Source organism: Pleurodeles waltl, chromosome 8, assembly GCF_031143425.1.
Source record: "Pleurodeles waltl isolate 20211129_DDA chromosome 8, aPleWal1.hap1.20221129, whole genome shotgun sequence".
NCBI lineage: Eukaryota > Metazoa > Chordata > Amphibia > Caudata > Salamandridae > Pleurodeles > Pleurodeles waltl.
Window position 1 is genome coordinate 1,350,188,139 of NC_090447.1, and position 13,580 is coordinate 1,350,201,718.

A 13,580-nucleotide genomic window follows, 5' to 3' on the forward strand; every position below is an offset into this window, starting at 1 on the left:
TATACAGGTGAGTGGGTGTAGGAAAGTACCATCTTGCCTGCCATGTTACCCACATTTTTACTTGTATGTCAGTTTGTTTTTGCCTGTCTCACTGGGATCCTGCTAGCCAAGACCCCAGTGCTCGTAGTTTGTGGCCTGAATGTTTTCCCTGTGTGGTGCCTAACTGTGTCACCGAGGCTCTGCTAACCAGAACCTCAGTGCTTATGCTCTCTCTGTCTTTAAAATTGTCACTGCAGGCTAGTGACCATTTTACCAATTCTGATTGGCACACTGGAACACCCTTATACTTCCCTAGTATATGGTGCCTAGGTACCCAGGGTATTAGGGTTTCAGGAGATCCCTATGGGCTGCAGCAGTTCTTTTGCCACCCATAGGGAGCTCAGACAATTCTTACACAGGACTGCCACTGCAGCCTGAGTAAAATAACGTCCATGTTATTTCACAGCCATTTTACACTGCACTTATATAACTTATAAGTCACCGATATGTCTAACCCTCACTTGGTGAAGGTTAGATGCAAAGTTACCAAGTGTGAGGGCACCCTGACACTAGCCAAGGTGCCCCCTCATTGTTGAGGGCAATTTCCCCCGTCTTTGTGAGTGCGGGGACACCATTACACGCGTGCAGTACATTTAGGTCAATACCTATATGTCGCTTCAAAATGGTAACTCTAAATATGGCCATGTAACGTGTCTAAGATCATGGAATTGTCCCCCATGCCAAATCTGATATTGGGGTGCCAATCCCATGCATCCCCGAGGTTCCAGCATGAACCCCAGGTACTGCCAAACTAGCTCTCTGGGGTTTTTACTGCAGCTACCGCTGCTGCCATCCCACAGACAGTCTTCTGCCCTCCTGGGTTCCAGTCCCAGGAAGGCAGAACAAAGGATTTCCTCTGAGAGAGGGTGTTACACCCTCTCCCTTTGGAAATAGGTGTTAAGGGCTGGGGAGGAGAATCCTCCCCCACCCTCTGAAAATGCTTTGAAGGGCACAGATGGTGCCCTCCTTGCATAAGCCAGTCTACACTGGTTCCGAGATCCCCCAGCCCCTGCTCTGGCACGAAACTGGACAAAGGAAAGGGGAGTGACCACTCCCCTGTCCATCACCAACCCAGGGGTGGTGCCCAGAGCTCCTCCTGTGTGTCACAGACCTCTGCCATCTTGAATGCAGAGGTGTGAGGGCACAATGGAGGCCTCTGAGTGGCCAGTGCCAGCAGGTGATGTCAGAGCCCCCCCTGATAGGTGCTTACCTGGTTAGGTGGCCAATCCTCCTCTGAGGGCTATTTAGGTTCTCTCCTGTGGGTTTCTCTTCAAATAACGAATGCAAGAGCTCACCAGAGTTCCTCTGCATCTCTCTCTTCGACTTCTGCCAAGGATCGACGGCTGACTGCTCCAGGATGCCTGCAAAACCGCAACAAAGTAGCAAGACGGCTTCCAGCAACATTGTAGTGCCTAATCCTGCCGGCTTTCTCGACTGTTTCCTGGTGGTGCATGCTCTGAGGGCTGTCTGCCTTCACCCTGTACTGGAAGCCAAGAAGAAATCTCCTGTGGGTCGACGGAATCTTCCCCCTGCTAACGCAGGCACCAAACCTCTGCATCACCGGTCCTCTGGGTCACCTCTCATCTTGACGAGCGTGGTCCCTGGAACACAGGAGCTGGATCTAAGTGACCCCGACAGTACAGTGGTCCTTCTTTCCAAATTTGGTGGAGGTAAGTCCTTGCCTTCCCACGCCAGATAGTAATCCGGTTTACTGCGTGATCTGCAGCTGCTAGGGCTTCTGTGCACTTTTGCAAGGAATCCTGTGTGCACTGCATAGCCCAGGTCCCCAGCACTCCGTCCTGCATGCTCAACTCGCTGAGTTGACTACCGGCTCCGTGGGACCCTCCTTTGTAGTGTTTAGATGACTGCCATGCTCAGATTTCTTGAACGTCTGCTTCTGCATGGGCTCTCTGTGTTGCTGAGCGCCCCCTCTGTCTCCTCTTCCAAGGGGCGACCTCCTGTTCCTTCCTGGGCCCTGGCAGCCCCCATTTTTTTCAACGGTGTCCTTTGCAGCTAGCAAAGCTTGTTTGTGGTCTTTCTGCGTGAAAACAACTGTGCATCCTCCAGCACGCCGTGGGACATCTTCTGTGCAAAGGAGAATTCCCTGGCATCTTCCGTTGTTGCAGAATCTTCAGCTTCTTCCACCCAGAGGCAGCCCTTTTGCACCTTCATCCGGGGTTTAGTGGCCTCCTGCCCCCCCGGACACTTTCATGACTCTTGGACTTGGTCCCCTTCCTTTGCAGGTCCTCAGGTCCAGGAATCTATCTTCAGTGCTTTGCAGTCAGTTGTTGTCCTGACAGAATCTCCTATCGCGACTTTAGTATGTTTCTGGGGAAGTAGGGTCACTTTACTCCTACATTTCAAGGTCTTGGGGTGGGGTATCTTGGATACCCTTAGTGTTTTCTTACACTCCCAGCAACCCTCTACACACTACACTAGGCCTGGGGTTCCCTAAGTGGTTTGCTTTCCACTTTCTTGGTATATGGTTTGTGTTGCCCCTGGCCCTATTGCATCCTTTTGTATTCTACAGTGTTTGCACTACTTTTCTAACTGTTTACTTACCTGATTTTGGTTTGTGTGTATATTTTGTGTATTTTACTTACCTCCTAAAGGAGTATATCCTCTGAGATATTTCTGACACATTGTCACTAAAATAAAGTACCTTTATTTTTAGTGACTCTGAGTATTGCGATTCTTATGATATAGTGCTATTTAATATAAGTGGTGTGGTAGGAGCTTTGCATGTTTCCTAGTTCAGCCTAAGCTGCTCTGCTATAGCTACCCCTATCAGCCTAAGCTGCTAGAACACTACTAATCTACTAATAAGGGTTAACTGGACCTGGCACAAGGTGTAAGTACCATCAGGTACCCACTATAAGCCAGGTCAGCGTCCTACAGTGGGTTTCTCCGCTGTTATACTGGAAATGTTAGTGAAGACAGTGTGGATTGATTTCTCTCCGTGTAGCGGGGGTACTGCTTCACTCATTTGGTACATGTCAGTGTGTTCAGGTCTTCCAGGAGGTTGCTGGTGTGTGTGTATCCATGTAGTCTTACAGGTCAACTTTGAGGTTCTTGAGGAGGATGAAAGAGTTGGAGTTGAGCACGATGGAGGGGTGATGTTTTCTGTGATGGAATTTACAAAGTTGCACTTGGTCCAGGAGGCTGGTAGAGTAGAGCTCCTCTTAAGGTTGTGGTGCTTGTGATGTTGAGTTGAATGCCAGGTGTTTGAGTTGGTCGTATGAGTTTGGTGAGGTGATGGAGCAGTGGATGTCTTGCTTGTAGATGATTGTGATATTTCCTCCAGGTTTGCTGATTTTGTCCTGACTTGTAATGTAATGTTACCTAAATCTTTGAAATTGCATATCTCCAATTCTACTATTTGGATTTTTGTTGTTTTTCATATCAGATAATTTAATAAATTCGACGCCATTTTTCTAAATTGATGTGCCATTTTTCTTGTGTTGTGTTTTCACCTTATTATTGTTTAAAGTGCTGCATAAAAACTTTAAACATTGCCTTTCAGTTAAGCCTGACTGTTTTATGCCAACCTACCAGAGGGTTAAGCACAGGTTAATTTTGGGTTTGCTTGTAGCTTCATCCTGACAACAATTGTGGCTGTGGCTTGAGTAGGTTTACAACCCACCCTCAACCAATAACCCGATTTCCTACAATGGCATCCAGAGTGAGATTCAGACTTGTGTTTGTTTAGTGCTGTACAGTGGTTTTGTGTGACGCTAAAATCCCTTCTAAATAATTTGATACCAATTAGAGTTTTTTTTAAATGTTCCTTGTTTGGCTCTTTTTGCTTTTTCCATATGTATTCCCATTCTATCTGACTGTGATCATACTTGCAGAAATGGAATTTGACCTCATCGACCGGGAGAGCTACTCTGCACCTGATCTCAAGGAGTTCTGTAAGGAAAGGGGACTTCCAACCAAAAAAGGCACCAAGAAGTTGGAGCTTCAGAAAGCTCTGAGGGCCTGAGCAGAGGCTCACTAATTGCTGACAGCATATAGCAGTGGTTCCCAACTTTTTACTTCTATGGACCCCCACTTTATCATTACTGGAACCCAGGGACCCCCACTGAATCATAATTGGAATCTGGGGACCCTCCACTGATTCATTACTGAAAGCTGTGGACCTAATCTGTTAATATTATGTAATTTTCTAAGCAGTCTCAGACCCCCTGAAGAAGTTTTGCGGACCCCCAAGGGTCCCCGGACCACAGGTTGGGAACCACTGGCATAGAGGAACAAAATGAGAAGGGCAATATGGAGAGGCATGAGGGGGAACTGGGTACAGGCCCTGATATCTAGCACTCAGGAGAGGGGATTAACTTGACTCCTGAACAGGAGCTGCCTGCCAGAGCACAAAGCACCATGGCCTCACAATGCCTGCCATGGAGGAACTGGAGGACAGGAATATTGAGAGAGAGCTCAAGCTGTAGCAGGCAAAACTCAAATTTGAGGCAGAGGAGAGAATGGCTAAGGCAGAAAGAGCCTAAGTTCAGAAGAAATTAGGTCCAGGTGGTAAGATTCGCTCTACTCATGGAGTTTCTGTAATTTGGGCATTCCACGATATGTGGAGTAAGGCGGACTTCCCAAAATTCTGCCATCCAGCGTGTGGTGGATTTTTTTTGTGTTAGTGTTTGTGAGATTTGTGTTTGGCTTTCTGGCCGCTTGAGCGCATGACATTTTGTGCCCACTTGCGCGGCTTATGGCCACGATAGCATCAAGAAAGTGCCGCTTGCGAAAAACAGCAGGTGCATCTCGAGTAGATTCTCAACTAGAGAAGCAACTACATTTACTTGAAAAGATGTTGTTGAGTGGATTTTCCACTTCAATGGATCATTGAAGCTGTTTTTAGTGTGAGAAGCCTTGTTTTTTTACTTTTTTTCCAACAGGAAGTGCCCCAGAGATTCCAACTTCCTGTTCCTGTATAGCAGGCTCCTCCCAGTGCTTTGTCCATCGCCTGGTCACTTTCATTTAGATTTCAAGGTTTAGAGCTCACTCTCTTTGTCTGCTTAATATAACCTTTGGATTTAACCTCTTGCGTGCATCAGACAGCCATGAGCCATCTGACGCTGGGGACCTAGTGTGACTCAGACGGCTCCCAGCTGTCCACCTGCATGACACAGGAAATCCCTCTGGTGAGAGTATCAGAGGGATTTTCTTCTGCCAAAAAACAGCCTCAGAGTTGGGGAATAGTTTCCCTAGCTCCCAAGGCTGTTTTTGTTTTTGGGTGAAATGATGATCAGTGCGCATGGTGCGCTGATGTAATTTCACTGAAAACTAAAGTGAAACGAGCCTATTGGCTCATTTCACTTTCCCTGGGGGCTATCTCAGTCTCCCCTCAGCAGATGGAAGAGGTATCATTAGGAAGGGGAGAATCTCCACTTTCCAACGGGACTCTTCCCTATTGGATCCCTGCTTGGGGAAAAAATTTGGTCCCGGGCTAAGTGCCCTTGGATGGGGACCATTTTATCTGGTGAGTGGAATCCACCCCAAACAAATTTTGATGGGGGACCTATGTGGTAGCTTTTATGCTCTGGGTTGGGGCCACCCTGCCCCCCTAATCAGGCTGCCCTCCCCCTGGGGTGTGGCCAGCCAACGCCGCCTTGGGGGACCAGCAGCAGAGTAGGGCCTAGGCCCCTGCAAGCCCCTGAATGACAGCTTGCAGTGCATATTCACAAATGACAAATTGTACAGCAGCCCTAACTTTCTCCCGAATGCAAGTGAAGGTATGAGTTCTCTCCCAATATTGTGTCACTGATCTATATTGTTGAAACAAGTTTTATAGTGATATGAGAATGTAAACTCATTGGGAGTTTAACTTACTGCATATTTGTGTTATGTGATGGTGCAAAGGTATTGCCTTCCCAGACAGTCAAACTTCCCTGCCGTGGCTGTGGCCCCAGTCCTTAATGGGATGAGTTCCCTGTCTGCTGAATGCAGGATGCATTTGGGTTGACCTGTGCTTGGTTTTGGAAAAGATTTTCAGGAACTGGTCTAGGCTTATCCCTTTCTCTTTATGATGCACCTTTAAGCGGCATCGGTCAGCCATGTGTCCCACTCTATGGCAATAGTAGCATTCTATGAGGTCAGACGGTTGCCAGCCTCCCTGACCTCTGCCGTTGGGATAGGGTGGAAACCCTTTGGGGTTGTGAGGCAGAGCTCCCTTCAAGACTGGTGCCATTTGCATGCTCTCAGCAAATGCGGCCCCCTCGAGTGAGGTCTTTTTCAATTTAGGTTGGACCAGCTTTGCAGCGCCTGTCTCGGTTTGCTCCTGCTTTCTCCTGTCCTTTTCCTTTTTCTTTCTATAGTAATGTGATATGTGGGCCTGGATTTTCCCCCAAGGTTTAGTGTTTAATCCTAATACACTGTCCAGTCCACTCTGTATTTCAGTGGGCAGCCCCTTTTTGAGGATGTTGTAAAAGAATGCAACCTGGGGGCCTGTGTCGGTCCATGGCTGTCCTGTTTCCTGTCTCAATCATTCCCTTGTTCTGTCTATAAAGTCAGTCATGGTTTCCCCAGGCTTTATACTCTTTGCCATCATCCTCCTAAATCTTGCGGTCAGGGTACATTTCCTTCAGGGCTCTCTATATCTGGTGTCTGAATGGATTGAATGTGGCCCGGTCATGTTCAGTATTAGTGAGTGTGACAGTTGAGATGCAGGCTTGGGAAAATACAGTATTGGCCTGCTCTCTGATGATGATGTTGAGCGACTCTTGACATCACCTATGGCAAGGTTTATTCCCACAGTGTATTTCTCAAAACATGAGATCCTTTTCCCTGCCCCGTCCATCAATGGGGATAGTTTGGTCCTGAGCCGTTATTTGTCCAACTGCGCCCATGGCAAATAGATGGTCCCTGACGTGCCCTTCTGGAACAATGGGCATATTTTGTCTCAGAGTGGCTCTGCAGGTTTTTCCTTAATGTAGTGCTCCTATCTCTTCAGGCATTCCTGCATGTAGGGGAAGTTTCATTTGGGATCCCCCCCTACATGCTGGGTGCAGCTTTCAATGGTGGCCATGTCCTCCAGTTTGAAGGATTCTTCCTCCGGCCACGTTTTATCATGTTGGCCCTCCCTTTCGGTCCAGTGATCCAGCAGGTGGCAAAATGGTCACACAAAGACCTCTCCTTCTTCTCTGGAAACTATGGCCCTCATTATGATTTTGGCAGTCTTTTCCTAAGACCACCAAAGCTGGGGGCTCCAGAAGACTGCCAGTGCTGCCAGTTTTCCAACCGTCATATTGAAAGTACTGAAGGATTTCTGCCACAATTTTGGTGAAAATCCTCCAGTGGTTGTGCTGGCGGTCAGAGGTGCAGAGGCGGTTCCATGGCCATCACCACCACGCCAAAGGGCTCCGCCCGCTGTATTATGAGCAGTAATACAGTGTGGCGGTGTCCGGATGGCAGGGCGCTGCCGGCAGTGGAAGTGCCTCTTCCTATTCCCTGGCAGACGACCTCCTCGCCAGATAAGGTAAGTCGATCGTTCGACAGGGGAAAGGGTGAGAGGGCGGGGGGTGTTGTGTGTATGAGTTGTTGTGTGTATGGGTGTTTGAATGCTTGTTTAAATACATGTTTGTATGCATGTGTGTATGGGTGTTTGAATGCGTGTATGATTGTTGAAGTTAGTGCGTGTTGGAATGTTTGTGTGAATGTGTTTCTGTTGGTGGAAGTGAATGAGTGTATGTATGTGTGAGTGAATGAGTGTATGTATGCATGTGAGTGAATGAATGAGTGTATGTATGTGTGTGAGTGAATGAGTGTATGTATGCATGTGAGTGAATGAGTGTATGTATGCGTGTGAGTGAATGCATATACGTAAGGGTTGGTGAATGCGTGGATGTAAGTGTTGGTGAATGAGTGTATGTAAGTGTTTGTGAATGAGTGTCTGCAGGGGGCATGTGCATTTATGCGGGGAGGGGGTGCTGTTATGGAAGTGGGTGCTGTTATGGAATGGGGGTGGGGTGGAGGGGGCTGTTATGGAAGGGGGTGGGAGGATATTGTAATTGCAGGGGGGGTTTGGGGAAGTCGTCTGCTGGTAACAGGAAAGAAATTTCCTGTCTCCGGTAGCCTTTCCACCAGGGTTTTCGTGGCAGTGCTATCACCGCGAAAACTGTGGCGGAAAGGAGACTCATGATACCACTAACAGTGTTCAGTAAACTTCCAGGGCCAGAGATGCTGATCTCCGGCTTGGCTGTCCTACCGCCCTGGTGGTACAAGCGGGATATGATGGTTTGGCAGAGGCCTTACCGCCACACTCATAATGTGGCACTCTTTAGACCGCCACCGTGGCCCTGGCAGTCTTCATACCGCCAGGGTTGGAATGAGGGCCTATGTCTCTAGGGGTCGGTCTGTCTGACTAACGTGTTCGGAGGGAGCAGCAGGTGTCTTCATCGCTGCTCTCCTCTTGCGTGTGCACAGGTAGCATTTTGCTTCTCCCATGCCTTAGTTGGGTTTAGGCTAGGCTGCTCTGATCCCTTATTTCTTGGTCGGCCCCTCTCCTATGCTGATGATCTGATGGGATTTGAGCTTCTGATAAGGGCCTCCCTTCTGGTTCTACTTCAGACTCCTCTTCACATGGAGTCCAGGGTCTCGCTCTGTTCTCCTCTGGAATAGGGCACGCTGCTCTGTCCTCTCTTTGTGCTTCCAGGCAAGAGCTCTCTCGCTACCTCCTCAATCTGCGACTTTCTCTTAAATCCCACCTGGGCTGCCTCCTTCGCTCGGTGCTGTGTGCACCTCTCCTTGGTGGCAACGTACCCACAAGGTCACTCTCTGTCATTTTTTCTATTACCTGGCCACACCTTGATGGGAGTGTGCCCTGTAGCTTCCTCCCTGGTGTCGGACCGTGGATGACTGGGAACTTTGTCCTCCCACCACTGGTAGTGTCAATATCCATGATAGCTATGAACCTCCCAGTGTCAAGCACTAACCTGTTCGTCCCACGGAGACACAATGTTGACCAAGCTGCTTTTTGCCAATTCCACCTAAACGTTTCGTGCCTCCCACTTAAATACACATGATTGGCACTGCAACATCCCGGGGGGAATGGGATGGATGAGAGAAGGAGAGAGACACTGGAGTTGCAAGGCCGGATCTGGACGCCTAGTGATGGTTCTTGAAGAGCCAGTCTTTCCTATGATAAATTACACATCAGTCAAATAACTAATATCTCATAACCCATATATAATCTACTGTTAAACTTTGATGTGAAAGCTAGATGTACCTGCTGGGGTCCCCTTTCCCTCTTTAGATGTCTCTCCCTCTCTCTAGGAATTTGCAGAAAAGATGTGGATTACCTGTAATTATTGAAGCCGACCTAGATGTTCCTTGACGTTCAGTGGATATCTTGCGTGTTTTACCTTGATGAGATTTCCCAAGATGCTGACTCCCTTGACTCATAGACATTTACATAGGCAACAATAAGAACAAACTCTCAGGGAATTCGATTCTCCAGATATTCATGGGTTAATCATTGTACTGTGCTAGTATTGTGAGGAACACAATGCAGTGTTTAAATCACACTGAAAACATAGGGTTAATATCAAGGATTATGGTTCACATTGTATTACAATTAAAACATTGGGTTAATTAATAGCGTTCAAGTTCATGAACTACCAGCTTATCACTGTTACATCACAGCAAAATTTTGAGCATGGCAAAGACAAGCTTCAACTTTGTTTAAGCTCAAAACGCAGAATGTTCTGCATCACCAGCAACAATTTTAAATAATGCAAATGTCACTTTGAACTCAAGTTTCAAGTCAGCAAGTAGCAACTTCTAGCAATAAATGCTCCTAAATCGCACACAGCGCGTTACCTCCTTTTCAAGGGTCAATTCCCTCGGTCTCTTCTTCTTCCAGAAGCGGCCTCCAAGATGCTGGACAGAACAGAACGTGAAGATCAAAAGCGGAGTAGCAGAGATTCCTTCTCTGCAGCCGGTGACCTTTACAGCAAGCAATTCACTCAGGCCGGCTGTAGTTTAAATACCTGCTGCATCCAATCACACCAAGGCTACCGCCGCCCGCCATGCGGTCACCGCCATTTGGCCGCTCCGCGCCTTTCCCGCTGGGCCGGCGGGCGCCCGCAAAAGGGGCGCCCGCCAAAGGGGCGCCCGCCGGCCCAGCGGGAAAGGCCCTGCAACATAGAAGCCGGCTCCAAATGGAGCCGGCGGTGTTGCAGGGGTGCGACGGGTGCAGTTGCATCCGTCGCGATTTTCACTGTCTGCTAAGCAGACAGTGAAAATCATGCTGGGGCCCTGTTAGGGGGCCCCTTCACTGCCCATGCCAGTGGCATGGGCAGTGCAGGGACCCCCAGGGGCCCCACGACACCCGTTCACGCCATCCTGTTCCTGGCGGTAAAAACCGCCAGAAACAGGGTGGCGGGAAGGGGGTCGGAATCTCCATGGCGATTCAGCCCAGACAGGGGAAATCCGGCGGGAAACCGCTGGATCCCCTTTTCTGACCGCGGCTTTACCGCCGCAGTCAGAATGGGCAGGGAAGCACCGCCAGCCTGTTGGCGGTGCTTCCGTGGGCATCCACCCTGGCGGTCGATGACCGCCAGGGTTGGAATGACCCCCCAAGTCTGAGTCATAGGGAGCCACACCCACTCTGAGTCATACGGATGCTGGAGGCCTGTGCAACACATGTTCCTAAACAAGCATTGGTCTCTAACAAGCATTAGTTCCAACAAGTATTGGTCTCTGTAAACAAGCATAGGTCTCTGTAAACAAGCATTGGTCCCTGCAAAGGCAAATAAACAACTCAGAAGTTTTTCACTGGTGCATATCTGGGTTTGCAAGCTCGGTGCCTAGTCACCTGAGGTTGCACCAATGGACAGGTTGGAGTGTATGTTCCCTGCAGTGCTGGGGTTTGAACGACGGAGTGTGGCAGACAGGGGAATTGAGCTTGGGGGAATCCTAGCCCCAACCTGAGCAGGGACTGGCGTCTGCCCTGCAGGGGCCCTATGGCCTCATAACCGGTGAATTGGTGTAACCTAGGGATGGAATAGCTGGGATGGCAGTCATCAGCGAGAGCACCTCTTCACCTAGGTATGGTGGGAGAAGTGCAGAACCTTGCCTGTGGGTTCTTAGGGGCATTCAGGTCTGGGCCACCTCGAAGATTGCCCATAGTGCTTCTCTTTTAACCTTTTTCCATCCTACAATTGTGTCTGAATGTGTGTCCTCGTGTGATTTATTGTGTTGGTGTTGAAGGTTCTCCCCTCTGCCCAGGGAATGGGTGTTCCTTGGTATGTGTATGCTATTCATTGCATTATGTATCTACTTTTAGCCTGCATGGGGAATCTAGTTTTCATGTGGTTTAATGTTGACTCCATGATGAGTTGGGAACCTTTTTAGAGGACTGGTACAGTTCTAACATCTTTGAGTTTTAAATGGCCCTAAATCCTCTTCTGATGGGAAAATATGTACACTGGATTATGCTGGCAATATTTACTATGAGCGAAACTTTAGACAGAGATGTACCAAATAGACTTTTCACAATACATAAAACAATGCATATGAAGAATCACAAAAGTGCAACAGTTAACTTAGACATTGTAAACCGTTTTAGCAGTGGATTAGCAGCGATGGAATAAATCTTTGTGAGACAAAGATACTGACTTCCTCGTACGCACACAAAATACACTCAACAGGACATAGCATTTGAACATGAAATATAGTTGCAACGGTTTATCAGCACCAAAAAATGCATCAATTGAAAACTACAATGAAAAGGAAGAGAAAAGTGAGGAAACATTGACAGCTAAATGACGATGACTTTGTCCAAAATAAAACTTTAGTCCGTTCCTAGCACATGCTGCCACATGCTGTGGGGAGGCCCTGTGCGGAACACTGGACCAAGTGATCCAGATAATCTGTCAGCTCAGGGACAAGGAGAGAAACAATTTCTGCAGGGAAGAAAGAACAACTCAACAACTACAAGTCCTTCTTGGCAAAGGTCCAAATTTTCCCTAACATCTGAATTGCACTCTGCTATACACCCAGGGGCTTAGCATACCATTTGTGTCATGCCCAGCGGTCTAATCATTTAACACCTCTCACTTGTTTCATAGACCACCAGTGTTTAAGAGACCGGTAGTGCTGAGAAATCCTTTTAAACTAAAAAATAAGATTGATGTGTTGGCTCTATATCACACCCAGAACCTATGCGTACCATCTGTGTTCATGCCTAGCGGTCCAAGCACTGAGGCCTCATCCCTATGTCACATTTAGGGATCAAGCATACCATCTGTGTCTCACCCAGCGGTCCAGGTGGAACCTTATATCACACCCAGGGTCAGACGCCAGCAGTACAATCAGATCCCTCGTTTGTCATACGCCAAATGCTAGGACTAAGGATCAGATGTACCCACTGATGGCAGTTTCAGGATGGGCCTCTGCCTCGTGGTTTCAGCAGAACTTTCAATTAATTGCTGCATCTTCTCATCTCCCTTGTCTGTGTCGATGTGAAACCATACAAATTGGGTCCCCTTCCTTCGGCTGCAGTCTAGGCCCAGAGGACCAATTTCTCCTGGCTGGCTCATCAAAATGTGGCCCAAATGCAGATTCAGCTTAAATAAATGAAAGACAAGAGGCGTCTGGGAAAACAGGAACAGTGGCCGGGACAGTGTAGTATACCGTCGGGGTCTCTCAAAGTTACATTTTTGAGCATCTTTTTATACATTGTCTTGAGGTACAATAAAACAGCTGAATACATTCTTTGAAAAAGGAATCTGGGCCTAGTCACAAGGCCATAAATCTGACCATCTGACAAAGTATACAGGTGAGTCTCGGCCTTGCATGGACATAGTGTGGGCCAGTAAGTAACAAATCTAGATGCCCGGCATGAGGAGCGAGTGATCACTGCATGGAGTGTGTGTGTTGTGTTCTGATTGGCTGTGTGCCCCTAACCTCATGCGGCATCTAACTTTATAGTGTTGTGGGAATGCGTACCCCTCCTGCCAAATGTGGTTTATTGGAAACCAATTTCCTAGGACCTTTGTGGTGTGGCTGCCTATGTGGGAAATCAATCTGGGTCTTTCCTGTTTTACGCATTTGTCTATGGGCTATATGTCACCCCCACCTGTGATCTGTAAATCAGTTGCTTAAGGCCTGGGTTGCAGGGCCTGTCTAACCACATACTTCTGGGTCAGGGTTGACTTGGAGGTCAACAATAGCAAAGTGAGTTTGTTGTCAAGCTGGCACCTATCATGGCATTCATTTACATTGTTTTTATGCAAATCAACATTTTCTCTGACTTGAACCTTCAACCCATACATACTATCAAAACTAAAAACTTAGGGGTTCATTGTGACATCGGTGGTCAGTGCAATAGTGGAGATATTACCGCCAACAGGCTGGTGGTACATACCTCTACTATTATGACATTGGCGCTTTGGCCAAAGCCAAACCGCCAAGTTAACACACCGACCGCCATGGGGGTACCGACCGCCAGGCTGGAGACCTCAGTCTCCAGCCTGGCGGCCGTCACTAGACCACCCATGGCATTTTGACCCCGCCCACCGCAATGATTTCTG